Source organism: Marmota flaviventris, chromosome 6, assembly GCF_047511675.1.
Source record: "Marmota flaviventris isolate mMarFla1 chromosome 6, mMarFla1.hap1, whole genome shotgun sequence".
Taxonomy (NCBI): domain Eukaryota; kingdom Metazoa; phylum Chordata; class Mammalia; order Rodentia; family Sciuridae; genus Marmota; species Marmota flaviventris.
Genome location: NC_092503.1, coordinates 49873677 through 49886819, shown reverse-complemented (window position 1 = coordinate 49886819; position 13143 = coordinate 49873677). Strand labels below are relative to the sequence as shown.

At 35.0% G+C, this 13143-nt stretch overlaps 1 long non-coding RNA gene across 1 annotated transcript in view; it reads left to right on the top strand.

The window, feature by feature from the left end:
- The first annotated feature begins 99 nt into the window (after positions 1 to 99).
- The window catches only part of LOC139706022 (uncharacterized), a 56915-nt gene continuing 43871 nt past the window's right edge, over positions 100 to 13143 (top strand). Inside the window, exons 1-2 of the long non-coding RNA XR_011707712.1 lie at positions 100 to 336; positions 5127 to 5240. This is a non-coding gene — a long non-coding RNA (uncharacterized lncRNA). The remainder of the gene's footprint in view (positions 337 to 5126; positions 5241 to 13143) is intronic.

Below are 13143 nucleotides of genomic sequence, written 5' to 3'. Positions count from 1 at the left end.
TATAATGTTTCATTGATATATCCATTTATAATAAATACATATTTAAGGCACCCAACAATGCTGTAATGTGCTATTTCTATTCCTTCTTTGTAGGTGGGGACCCTTGGAAGAACTTGGTCCTTTTAAATGCTAAATAGTGGTCTGGGAAGTTTGAACTCATTCTTCCAACTCCACACACCTTAGCTCTCCCCGTAACTGCTTCTGCTGCTAGATTGACGCTGGAATATAGAAATCTAAGAGAAAGAACTTTGAAAACTCCTGGAAGTTACAAATACCTGTGTCCTGGTGTTCAGTAAGTCATTTATCAAGCTCCACCCCTAAGCCAGTCACCTTAAGGTGAGAAGTGGAGGCTGACAATCTGAGATGCTACACTCTTATCCTATCACTTAACAGTTCTTCCTACCTGCACATTCTCCCACTCTCCATCCCCTCACCCTGCAAAAGAGGCCTTTTTGAAGCAAGAACCATTTGGAGCCACTAGTAGGAAAAAAAAAAAACTTATTTTTTTCTTCGATTTCTGAATCCCCAAATGTTCATACTTAAGGCTGCAATTTTTATAGACTTTAACCCAAGAGATTTAGAATAAGTCAGTCCAAGGTGGCTCTTGCTGCATCCTCCTTCCGGGAAGTTTGTAGCTTTAATGAGACCCTGGGTGACTGTTGCATTTGGTACAGGGACCACAGAAAGAAACATTGGCTTAGAGGTAAAAGTTAATTACATGGTATTGACTTCCTAAGGTTTTTTCTTACCAATTCCAAAGTCAACCTGGAAGATTCAGAGAATAGAATAAGTTAATTTAGTTAAAACTCATTTTTTTTCCCTCAGAGCTGACAAAGTAAAGTCTGAAAGCAAACTTATTTCCTTCAGGAGACCTCCCTTCTTTCCTCCCAGTGAGGCTGTTCTCTGTACCCTTCCATGGAAGTAAAGCATTATGCTTTAGCAGCTCAGCACTTAGAATTATACAGTTGTCCACAACTTGACTGAATGACCCACTACAACAGTGTTTCATAAAAGCAGGAGCTAAGTCTGTCATATATAATTGTTTCTTAGTGCCTGTAACTTCCAGCAAGTCACACTTTGTTTCTGAATTGCTTTATCTGTAAAATGGAGAGTAATTTCTCACATGAATATTAGAAAACTCATTAAAATCATTACGGAGTGTTTTTTAAACAAGTATATGAATATAAGAAATGGTTTTGATTGCTTTTAATAATAGTAATAATAGATATTATTATTGTTTGCATCATAGCACCTAATAACAAATCTTTTGGTTGGTTGAGGAACTTGCTATATTATTTATTATTTAGGCATTTTAGATGAGTGGAAGTACATTATTTTAACCTTAGAAACTGGGATTGGACAAGAAGTGTGGAGAGTTGGCCATAAGATTTATGTTCCTAACCATCTATAATGGACCTTAGGTTGTCAGAATTAAAAGTATATTCAGCTATTAAAATCCACCCACAAACTGCAAACATCATTTACCATATTCAAACTCATCTCTATCAGCCCTTTTTAAATAATGATTTTTAGACCATATGCAAAAGAAAACAGGCTGAAAGCAGAGATAATTCTTAGGATACATAGTTGAAGATTGTCCTTTCCTTAAAATATTTTATATCATTCCTAATCTGTTCATAGTAATGTGTTCTTTTTAATTTTGAAGCTGTTTACTTTGAAATTATTCAATAAAATGGTATATTAATAAGACTATTTAGAAACAGTGCTCTTTAGAAACTGATTGCTTCATCTTATGCTAAAAATTACACCCTGCTGCAACCACAACAGAAGTTTAATTTTTAGCTGGTAAAAAATAATTATTCATTAAGTTTATTTGTGCTCTAAGAAAATTTATGTTCTTGGTATGAAATTCTATTTAGCAATTTTAAGGAAAAGGTAGAAAAGTATAGTGACGCACTATGGTAACGACAAACGAAACTGGCCTCAAGTTGAATTCTGACTTCCATGTAAGCATGGTGCCTATTTTTATGCAGTACTACAAATTATAACTCAAAAATCTGAATAAGAACACTACAACAATGAAAGGTTATAGGTTATAGTGTTATTTGAATTATGCTTTTTTTGTGTGTGTGTGTGGTGCTGAGGATTGAACCCAGGGTCTCACACGTGCGAGGCGAGCGCACTACCGCTGAGCTACAACCCCAGCCCTGAACTATGCTTTTTTGTAAGATTCCAAATTACTTATGATATTAAAAATGTATTTTTGAACCATAGTTTATCTGCTAACTTACTCAGTTACATTACACCTTTCAAGACATTCCTGTTAGCTGATTGATTAATGCTTTGCCTATGACCTTCCATACACATTCTCACTCTGATCTTCCTACCTATTTGCCCAAATTTTCTACAAAATTTCTACACCCACACTGTTGAAAATATCAACTTGTGTCTCCTTAACATCTTATGTATGTATTTTAATTCTTCTTTCCTATCTCAATATTTTTTAACTCCTTTCAAATCTGATCATCATTCCTCTCTACTTACTACCAGAATGATACAGATGGAATTAGAGTACTTATGTTGTGGCCATGAGATATAAAGTGTAAGGATGAGGACAGTGGAAAATGATGAAAGAGACCTGGGTCCTTGATGACCTCATTTCTCATTTTTAGTTGTAACAGACCTGGATCTCTTATCTCTGGACTTCTGGTTATATGAGAGAAAAAAGAAGAAGAAAGAAACAAACAAAAATTCAGTTAAACCACTGTACAGGTTTTTATATGCAGCTATATATAACTATGAAGTAGATGTTAATTCATAAATATCAGGGGTTTCTGGCCATTTCTACTAATAAACTATAGGTATTTGTTGGAAGATAATTCTTCATAGATTTCTGAATATCTTGAAGTTGAAAGTACTGACTGCCTTTTGTTCTAAACCTTTTTTTCATGGATAACTGTACATTGAACAACTTTAGAAGCTAGAGAAAATGACTTTCCTTGGAAAAAAGAGCAGGTATGCTTAGTATTCATTACTGAAGAGTCAGGTTCTCTAAATTTAGGGGTCCTTTCCTATAATAGAATCCAACCTAAATATATGTATTATCTGGCCCTCTTCATTTAATAATGAGAGTATAGGGTAGTGGTGGAAAAAAATATTAACTGATACTACTAGTCACTACTATTGCTCTGAGTAATAAATTATCTGTTGTATTTAACGAAGGTATCTGTGTCTAATACTTGAATGATGACATTGTGGTTGGAACTACTTTCAAACTCTTTGTTTCTTGGAAGTTTTTGGTTATGGAGATAGGCAGAGACATGGCTATTTGGAAAAGGAAAGATGAAGGCTTTGTTAGCCAACTAACAGAATTTGAGGAAGGGCTGTATGAACTAGTAGTAAACACATTGACCAGATTGTATAGTCAGTTAGAAAATAAATGGTCCTCCTCTACAGTATTGCCTGTTAATGAGAAATTAGGGAGGGAGTTGAGGCAAATACCAGGAAATAGCTTTAGAGGCTGTCCTGATTGTTTTAACTTTCCTCACCACGTAGACAGTGTCAGCCTTGTTCCCTCAGACTTGCTCATGTTGATCCAATTAGGGACCCCCAAATCTTAACCAGCATTTTCTTTCTAGGGATACCCTATTTGCATCTAGGACTATATGTGGAAGCGAGACATTGGTTTTTCTACTTCCAATATCATAGTGATTGAACCTTTGGTGTGGTCATAAGAGATTGTCAAGTGTATATGGGAGCTGGAGTAGATCACATAGCCCTCACACAACTGTGGAGAGCTTCTGAAAGAGGGTGTTATGGTTTGGATGTGATGTGTCTTCTGCAAGCCCACATGTGAAACAATGCAAGAAGAGTCAGGAGAAATGATTGGGTTGTGAGAGTCTTAACCCAATCAGTGAGTTAATCACTTGAGAGTGGTAACTGAAGTGGTAGGGTATGGCTGGAGGAGTTTGGAATTAGGGTGTGGCTTTGGTATGTATATAAATCTATAAATCTATCTATCTATCTATACACACACACATACACACACACACACGCACACACACACACATATATTTGTATCTGGAAAGTAGAGTCTCTCTCTCTGCCTCCTGGTCACCATGATGCGAGCTGCTTTCCTCTGTCACCCGCTTCTACCATAATGTTCAGCCTCACCTTGAGCCCTGAGGAATGGAACTAGCCTTCTATGGACTAAAACCTCCCTCAAATAAACTCTTCTTCTGGTAAGATCCTTTAGTCAAAGCAATGAAAAAACTGACTAAGATGGAGGGCCACTTCAGTTACTTGGAGAAACTATCCAAAGGAATATCTAACTCATGTATGTTCACTTGGTGATTAGTCCTAATGATGGGAGTCAGTTAGGTAGAAAAGGTGATAAGAATTTGGGCTAGGGTTGTGGCTCAGTGGTAGAGTGCTTGCCTAGCATGTTTAAGTACTGGGTTTGAACCCTAGCACCACATTAAAAAAAAAAAAAAGAATTTGTCCCTGAGTTTAGCATAGCTTAAGTGATCAGAGACATCGCTTGAACTTTAGAATACAGTCAGATCTGCCTTAACTCAATGACCAATTTATCTTAGTTGATAAAATGGAACTAGAAGGCAGATTCCTAAGGATCTCTAATACATCCAGCTGTAAATAGAAAGGATAAATAAGAGCCATAAAGAGGAAGCCTCCAGCTTTCTTAAGTACAATGTGATGGTTTATTGGATTTTAGAAGTTTGAAGATCATCATTGAGGTCAACATTACAGATTAGCCTTATCCTGCTGCTTAGATGTTTTTGACAGTGCAGTAACCAAATGCTATATAAGACAGATGGAATAAAGCCTCTGTTAGATTCATCAGAATGGTTAAATGGAGTCACATATTCAAGTGAACATTTAAGTTCTGCCAAGAACATTTAGGAGTGGATTGTTACAAGAGTCAGATCTATCTTGGCCTTGAGAGTTCCTGCACGTTCTTGCTACAAATGCCAGATTGCAAGCCTTATCTATCTCCTGAGACTGAGCAGCATCTTTAGCTAAACACATAGACAACTAAGTAGGTCAAGGTGCCCATGCCACACGCTATTGTGTAACCACTCACTATTGGGATAACGGAGACTGACTTGTTTGCTGCTTACTCTGCAAGTTTTTGTCCTTGGTTCTAGGTTTCTTTTTCACAATGCAACCCACCAATCATGCAAGCATCATCTGAATCCATGGGATATGAGGACAAAAGAAACTGATGAAAATATGCAGATGCTTATGCTGTTTGTTATGCTGTAAGTAATAAAGTACTTGGTCTCTGACCCAGGATTCTAGTGACTTCTGCCAGCAACCATGAATCTACAGCAGTTTAACTTATTAACTTGCAAGAAGGATGAAATTTTAAATGCTTCAAAGTTCATTACAGTATATAACATCAAAGCCTTATTAGCAAGGAGAAATTTTCCTCTATAACATGACCCCACAGATAATTGATATTCAATTTTGTGTGAATCCTAGATTCTTATTTCAGACCATAGATGGAAAAATGAGAACATTCCTTGGAAATGACACATACACTTTGGAAAGGTTTAATTGGAAAACTATTGAATTTGTAGTTAACAAATTTAAATGCTGTAATCTGTTGTTGTTATGTTAATGTGCAAATGTTGAAGTATTAATTGAAAGGACTTGAACACAATCATAAATGGTTGGTAATTCATCTTTTTCATATGAACATGGACAGGAAATGCTAATAGTTCAGGATAGCTATTACTCCGCAGTAGTGGAGGTTAGATTGTGCTAAGTGATCTTTTGCTATTGCCTTCTTTTTCTCTTTTTAAACTGAACTTGTTTTCCTTATCCAAATTTTTCACTACTGTGTGCCAAGAGATTACTGTATCCTCCTTAAGATAATAATAACTTCCATCTGGGTTTGTACAACCAAAGAGACTGCATTTTTTTTAGTGCTACTAACTCTTGTTTTCTGAAGTAAAGTTTTCACATTTTCTAGGGCATTCACCTTTTCACAACGAACTCTGGCCTGATTTGTGCTGGGTAGCAATTCTTTTTCACTGGATGTTTGGTATAATGACCTGGGGTCATTGGGATTGGCCACCTTGCTTTGTGGGAATAGTTTGACATTAGTTGTATATCCAATTGCTATAATAATAATAATAATAATAAAAAACAAATGTGTTTACATTTGTTGGTAGGTTAGAAAATTTTTTTCCAGACAAAACGTTAAAAAAAGACAGGACATTGAGTCTTGTTTACTCCCCTATTAGTTGCTTTATAGTTTGCTTTTATTCTGTGTAAAGACCTTTTTATTCATAATAGTAGCTTAATTAGTCAAACTCATTTTCATTTCTCCTTAATCAATTCACCCAGTTGCTTAAAAATATGATATAAATAATATCTAAATTTATATAGCATTTTCCTAACTCCTCTGATGTAACTCTACATTTATCCTCTGTCATCTTTAACTTAAAGCTTACCTCTTTATTTTTACCTGTATTTGTTCACATACAAATATCTCCTTTTACAAAACTGTTAGGCAAGTGCATTAGTTTTCTAGTGTTGCCACAACAAAATACCATGGTTTGAGAAACTTAAATAACAGAAATTTATTGGCTTAAAGTCCAAGATTAAAGTGTTGATAAGGTTAGTTTCTTCTGAGGTCTCTCTTAGGCTTGCAGATAGACCCTTTCTCACTGTGTCCTCACATGGTCATTTCTCTGTGTTGTCTATTGTCTCTTACCAATGCCATTTTAATATAACTTCCTATTTAAAGTACCTATCACCAAATTCAGTCATGTTTTATAGTATTGGATATTAGGGCTAAATATATGAGTTTTGAGGGAGAATAATTCAGCCCATAATAGTAGGGAAACTTATCTGTCTGGATTGTGGATAACTGATGTGAGTGTACACAAGTAAGTATGTCCCAAGATTAATCCAAACTTTCTGACATCAAAATGACCCTACTTATGCTATAATTACTTTATGAAATGTATCAAAATACCTTCCCATAAAACTTTCTAGGCAAGATTATTGCCTGTACGGGCCACCAAATGCCACAGTCTGGCTGGGCACACAATCACGAGCCACCACACAGCTTGTAGATTCAAACAGCAACTCTTTATTCCCGAACTCACACCAGCCGTCTACAATCACGTTCTGGGGAAATCCACGTTCTCTGCCCAAATCCACGTTCTCTGCCCAAATTCACGATCTCTGCCCAAATCCACCTCCACTGGGCTTCTATCTCCAAAAATATACTGTCTGAATCCCGTGAGAACTCAAGGGGAACTCAGGCAGCAGGATACGCCCTATTCCCAGCAGGAATAATCTTAAACCTTAAACCTGGAACCTAAACTGGGAACGCCCTAAACACGATTATCTTAAAACCGGGAACACCCTAATCTGCCTTGGTCCTTGAGCAAGGTCACCTACATTCAATGTCGCTGCAACATGTCAGCAACATGGGGTACGCTGGCAAGGAAATTGTCATACCTACTTGGCTAATGGCTCCCAGCAGCCTGGAAAGTGTTCTTGGTGGCCAATTCTGGTTATCATAAGCATAAAATGAATGCATTAGAAGGGAATTGGTGGGAAAGCCAGAGGAATAGGCCTGGGAAATTGACAGGAATCAACTGATGTAAGATGGGTAGATCCATTGTTGAACGTCTTCATGTAAGAAACCTGGTTATGATGTCATTTCTACAGTAGACATCATCTACCATTGTTACTACCATCATCCTCAGTTCCAGATCCTGTAATGAGCTTCAGCCATCAGTTGTCAAGATAAATTCTAAATTTTCTTCTCTGTGTCATTTACTTCAGGATAAAAGTACTGAACAGGAGCATCCAATAAACAGCTTTTAGGTTATATCCAGCTGCCAAGAATAACAGGGAGAAAGTGCCTCATCTTTTTGGTGGGAGATGAGACAATGGCTCACATCTAAATTCATCAATGGCAGACTGCCCAAACACAAGAGGGTTGTGATGCTGGAAAGTTCAATAGCATCCAGCCTCTGGATTCATATGGCTAATTTTGATCAATTCTGATGATTTTGTTATTAGACTCAAAGACTCATCTTTTTCTAAAATAACTTGAAAAGTATAATTCCTATCATAAAATTTTCAACAACAAAAAAATTCTTGGATGAAATAAAGAAAACTTACTGATATCAGATTCAGTTTAGGTCATTGTGAGGGTTAATTTTATGTTTCAACTTGACAGGGCCACTGTGCCAAAACATGTAGTAAAACATTGTTCTGGATGTTTCTGTGTGATTGTCATTTTTAGGTGTCATTTGGTCTGGGCCTGAGGTACCCAGATATTGGGTATAAACATATACAAGCAAAACGCATTCTCTGTATGGAAAGCTGACCAGCCATAAAAATGCATGAACTTCTGATAAATATAACATTAATCAGACCATTGTTTGTCTAGGGCTGGTGCTGAGAATGGGGTAATATCTGAAAAGGGCTTAGAGAATTTTTAGGGTGATGGAAATATTCTATGTCTTGATTGTGATGATGATGTTTGTCTGTACATGTTTGTCAGAATTCATAGAACAATACAACTAATAAGGATAATTTGTTTGTTTGTAAATTATGCCTCAAGCTGATGTAAAACAAAACTAAGTTATATTCTATAGAACTGAAATCAGGTATACTATGGCTCTCCTGTATTACAGCTTTCTTTTAAATAACAGGACACCACAGAAAATAACGAAGGAAATAACTGAATAGGTAAGTTAATTTATATGTTTTGCTGAGTTTCTTTCTCCATATTTTCAAGTACTTTAAAAGTACTAATAGCAGGCAGTCAAGATTTTTGCTTTTCCCAATAAGAAACTATTCAGTATCTTTATAATAAAGATTTATCAGAATTCAGCTTGACTCATTTTATTCCATTAACACTTTTCTATTATTTTCTTTATTACTCACTGTTTTCCATTACATACTTCTAATCACTCATTGTCTAAGTAAAGAGTTGAAGGGGGGATTCACCTTACTTTCATTTCTTAATTTAATAATTATTCTACTAATATTTTAGAATAATAGAAAACACCTCAAGTAGATTTCCTAAAAAGTAATTTGTGAATTGAACTATGGTATATTAAAATCATGTTTTAAAGCATTTAGAGAATAACCTTGATGGAATTTTCTGATTATAAAAGTTCCTGCCAGGGCTGGGGTTGTGGCACAGAGGTAGAGAGCTCACCTAGCACATGCAAGGCACTGAGTTCGATCCTCAGCACCACATAAGAAAGCAAATGAATGAAGTGAAGTTATTGTGTCCAACTAAAACTAAAAAAAAATTATAAATAAAAAGTGCTTGCAGTTAGTACTTAGTTGGTACCTAGCAAAATATTTATGACTTTTTCTTTCCCTTCTCTCCCTGCTTCTTTATTGTCCTTTCATATTTCTTTCAGAACTATCTATACTTTCAAGTCTGTTGTTTTAGCAACACAGATATGACCCTAGAATCGATTATATAACGTGAATTTGATGCCTGACAATTTAGAGGGTGTTTTACTGGGAAAAGAGTATCGAGCCCTACATGTAGTAAAATTATTCCATTTTCAAATATTTGATGATAAGCTTATACTTTTATGATTAGTGACCATAGACAAAAGACAAAAGCGTTGTGTTATTAATGATGATTGTAACATAAAGGCACTGGGACACTAGCAGTTTCTATTGGCAGCCTGATCACTTCCCTCTCGTACTGATCCAACTTTACACTTTCTGAAACAAGTGTTCTCACACTTCAGTGTACAGAAAAATCCCCTGGGAACTTATTGAAAATGCCAGTTCCTTAACCTACTTCCAAAATTTCTAAATCAGAATGTCTATAATGAGATCAGGAAATCTGCATTTTAACAAGCTCCTCAAGGGAATGTAATATAGATGGCGCAAGATCTGCATGTTGAGAAACATTGCTAATGCTTTGTACCCAAACATTTTCTGCAAGTCGGTGTGGCCCATTGAGATTCCTGGACAAAGCATTTTAAAAATCAAGTCGCATAGTCTATGTTAACTAGTTTAACTAGTGGCAATCAACCTGTTGCCACCATTTTGAAAGTTACTGCCTCCCAGGACCATGCTCATTTGGAATGGATTAGTACTTGAAACTAGGTTTGAATGCATAAAACTGAGTTGCATAGAATTTTAGTTTTGTTTTATATATCATTTAATAGAAACATAAGAAAATATAAATAGACAAAAAGAAAAAAAAAACATGTCTTCCATCTCTTCCCAGCTCTTAACATTTTAATGCATATATTGGAAAATACTTTCTTTCTTTATAAATAAACATATATCTATGTAAACAGGTAAGAAAATGCATTTTGAAACAAAAATAGGGTCTTGTGTTTTATGTGTTGTCTTATAATAAATATACAATGTTTTGAACTTTGCCTATCCCTTTTCAGTAAATTTCTATATAAATAAATGCCAAATCATTTCATGAATAAAGTAAATTTTGTTTAACAAAGCCATATTAAATTTAAGAAAAAGCTATTTGTCACTTATAAACAGGGCTTTCTTCAAATCTTTATGCATCTGTATATTTGTCTAGAATTTGCCTTAAGGGTTTTTGATATATAGTTATCTATGCTTATACTTAGGTCCACTAGCACTATAAAATTGTTTCTTTATGAAGCATAATGGATGCTTGTGGCTATAGCTTTTGTCTCTCCCTACCCTTTTCTTCCTTTCTTCTTCTGGCTCTTTACTAGGTAAACTTCTCCAAACTCCTGCTCTTCACCCCTCGCTGGGCCAGGATCCTGCTAGAATTGTGTGGCTTCCATCCTTCCATTTCAGGCGTGCACTTGTGATCCAAATTGGACCAGATTATTCCCCCCAGACATTGCAGATTGAGCTAATTGGAGAGACTTATGCTGTGAGCTCTTGGCTGTCTTCCATAGCCTTAAGGAGAAACATGTTTGTACAAAGAGCAACTGAGATTAATATAGAGGGAAGTAGAGAAATGATAGATGATTGATAACTAGCTAGCTAGCTATAAAAACATTTGAGACTCTGGATCTACCCTTGCCCGAAAGCTAGTACTACCTCTAGATTCCTCAGTCATACTGGCCAATAAATTCCTTTTTTTATAAACTAGTTGATCTTAGTTTATCTGGATCGATGTCACTTATAAACAAAGGAGTCTTGATTAATACATGTAGCAGGTAAAAAAATAAAACTAACAGAAATTCAACAGTCTTATCAACAAATTATTTTAATAGCTATAGACATTTATTTCCTATCATGTTGTCCACTATTTTAAAAGAGTTTCTGCTTTCAAACTTACATGATTTATCACTAAATAGTGAAATTTAACATAGTTAAATTTTCAAGAATACTATGCCTTAAGCAAACTATGATTAATATCAGAGGCTGAAAATTTGTATTAAGACTAAAAGTTTTAAATTTTTCACATTTAAGAACACTATTATATAATATTCTTTTAAATCCTTCTGACAGTACAATGAAAATATGGTATCAAATATAGAAGTTCAATTTACTTATAACTTTTCAAGAACACATACTATTCTACTATACAGTTTGTTTTGCAGTTGCACGGTTTCAATTCATAAAAATTTATGCAGTTATATTTGCATCATCTTTTCTTAACATAGTTTGGAACATACAAGAGCATGTCAAGTGAAGGATATATGATTAGCATTACTTCATAAAATGCAGGGCAAAAACACTGTTACATTTCTTCTTTTTCCTTTATTTTTTGTTTGAAAACTCATGCACCATATTATTAAGAAGTATAGTCTTTAAATTTTTTCTTCTAAATTGTCCAGGAAGTCCTGGGCATGACTGAGTTCAAAGGAGATCAGTCCTGGCAGAAATGTCCTTAAAGTCCGCAATAGCTCTTCATTGCCACAAGATGTCATGGAAGGAAGAATTTGCAGTGTCTTTCCACTCTCTGCTACAGGGATGGAGACCTGACAAGATATTCATGATATCCTCTCTAGTTTATTCCCATTCCCTGAGGATCATCCACTGTTTTCCAAAACACAACCAGCCTATGAGCATTGCTGGATCCTGAGAAGTTTCTAGGAGTACTTCCAGTGCCTAAACCAGCCCTATCCAATGAATGCTTAGTCTCTTCCCTTTTTTTTTAAAGGATTGTTGAGAGTCCTGCTATTTCCTTTAATTTGCCTTTTCTTTTTTCTTCTTCTTCTTTTTTTTTTTTTTTGTTGGACACATGCCTTTATTTTATTTATTTATTTTTATGTGGTGTTAGGATCGAACCCAGGGCCTTGCACATGCTAGGCGAGTGCTCTACTGCTGGGCCACAACCCCAGCCCCTTAATTTGCCTTTTCATTACAGTTATAGATAATGTTTTTACATGTTTTATTACATTTTTATTTTTTTCATTTTTATTTTATTTTTTCCATATCTTTTGGTATATTATAACTATATATCATAATAGGATTCATTATTGTATATTTGTACATGCATACCATACAATAATATAATTTGGTCAATATAGTTCCCCAAAATTTCCTCCTCCTCTCTCCTCTGTCCTCCCCACTGGTCCTTTTTCGCTATTAGTCTCCCTTAATTTTTCTTTTTTTAAAGGAAGCATTTTATTCATTCATTCATTCATTTATTTTTTAAAGAACTACCAATCTTTATTTTTTAATTGATTTTATTTTTTTAAATACACGACAGCAGAGTCTCCCTTAAATTTTCATGAGATCACTACCAACTACCTTTCTTTTCCCTTTTCCTCTCACTTCCATACATGAGAGAAAATGTATGACTTTCTGAGTTTAGTTTATTTCACTTAAAAGAATGGAGAGCTTCTTATTTTAATGTAATTAAAATGTAACATCAGTTGAAAGCATAGTATGAAATTCTTCCATATATTGTCTCCCCAGATTCACCAATAATTTATACCTTTTTTTAAGTGAACCATTTAAGTGTTCCAAAGTAGGTTGGAAACATTTTGATGTATATTTTCTAAGAACTAAGACATGCATTTATATAACAAAATAGAATTACCAAAATTAAGAAATAGCATGTCTTACAATCCTGTTTTCTAATCCAGAGTTCACATTAGAACTTCCACACTCTCTCAATCATGTTTTTTATATCTTCTTTTTCTGTTAGTTTCAGAATCACTCCAGGATCATGTATTATGTTTAGCTGTGATATTTGTT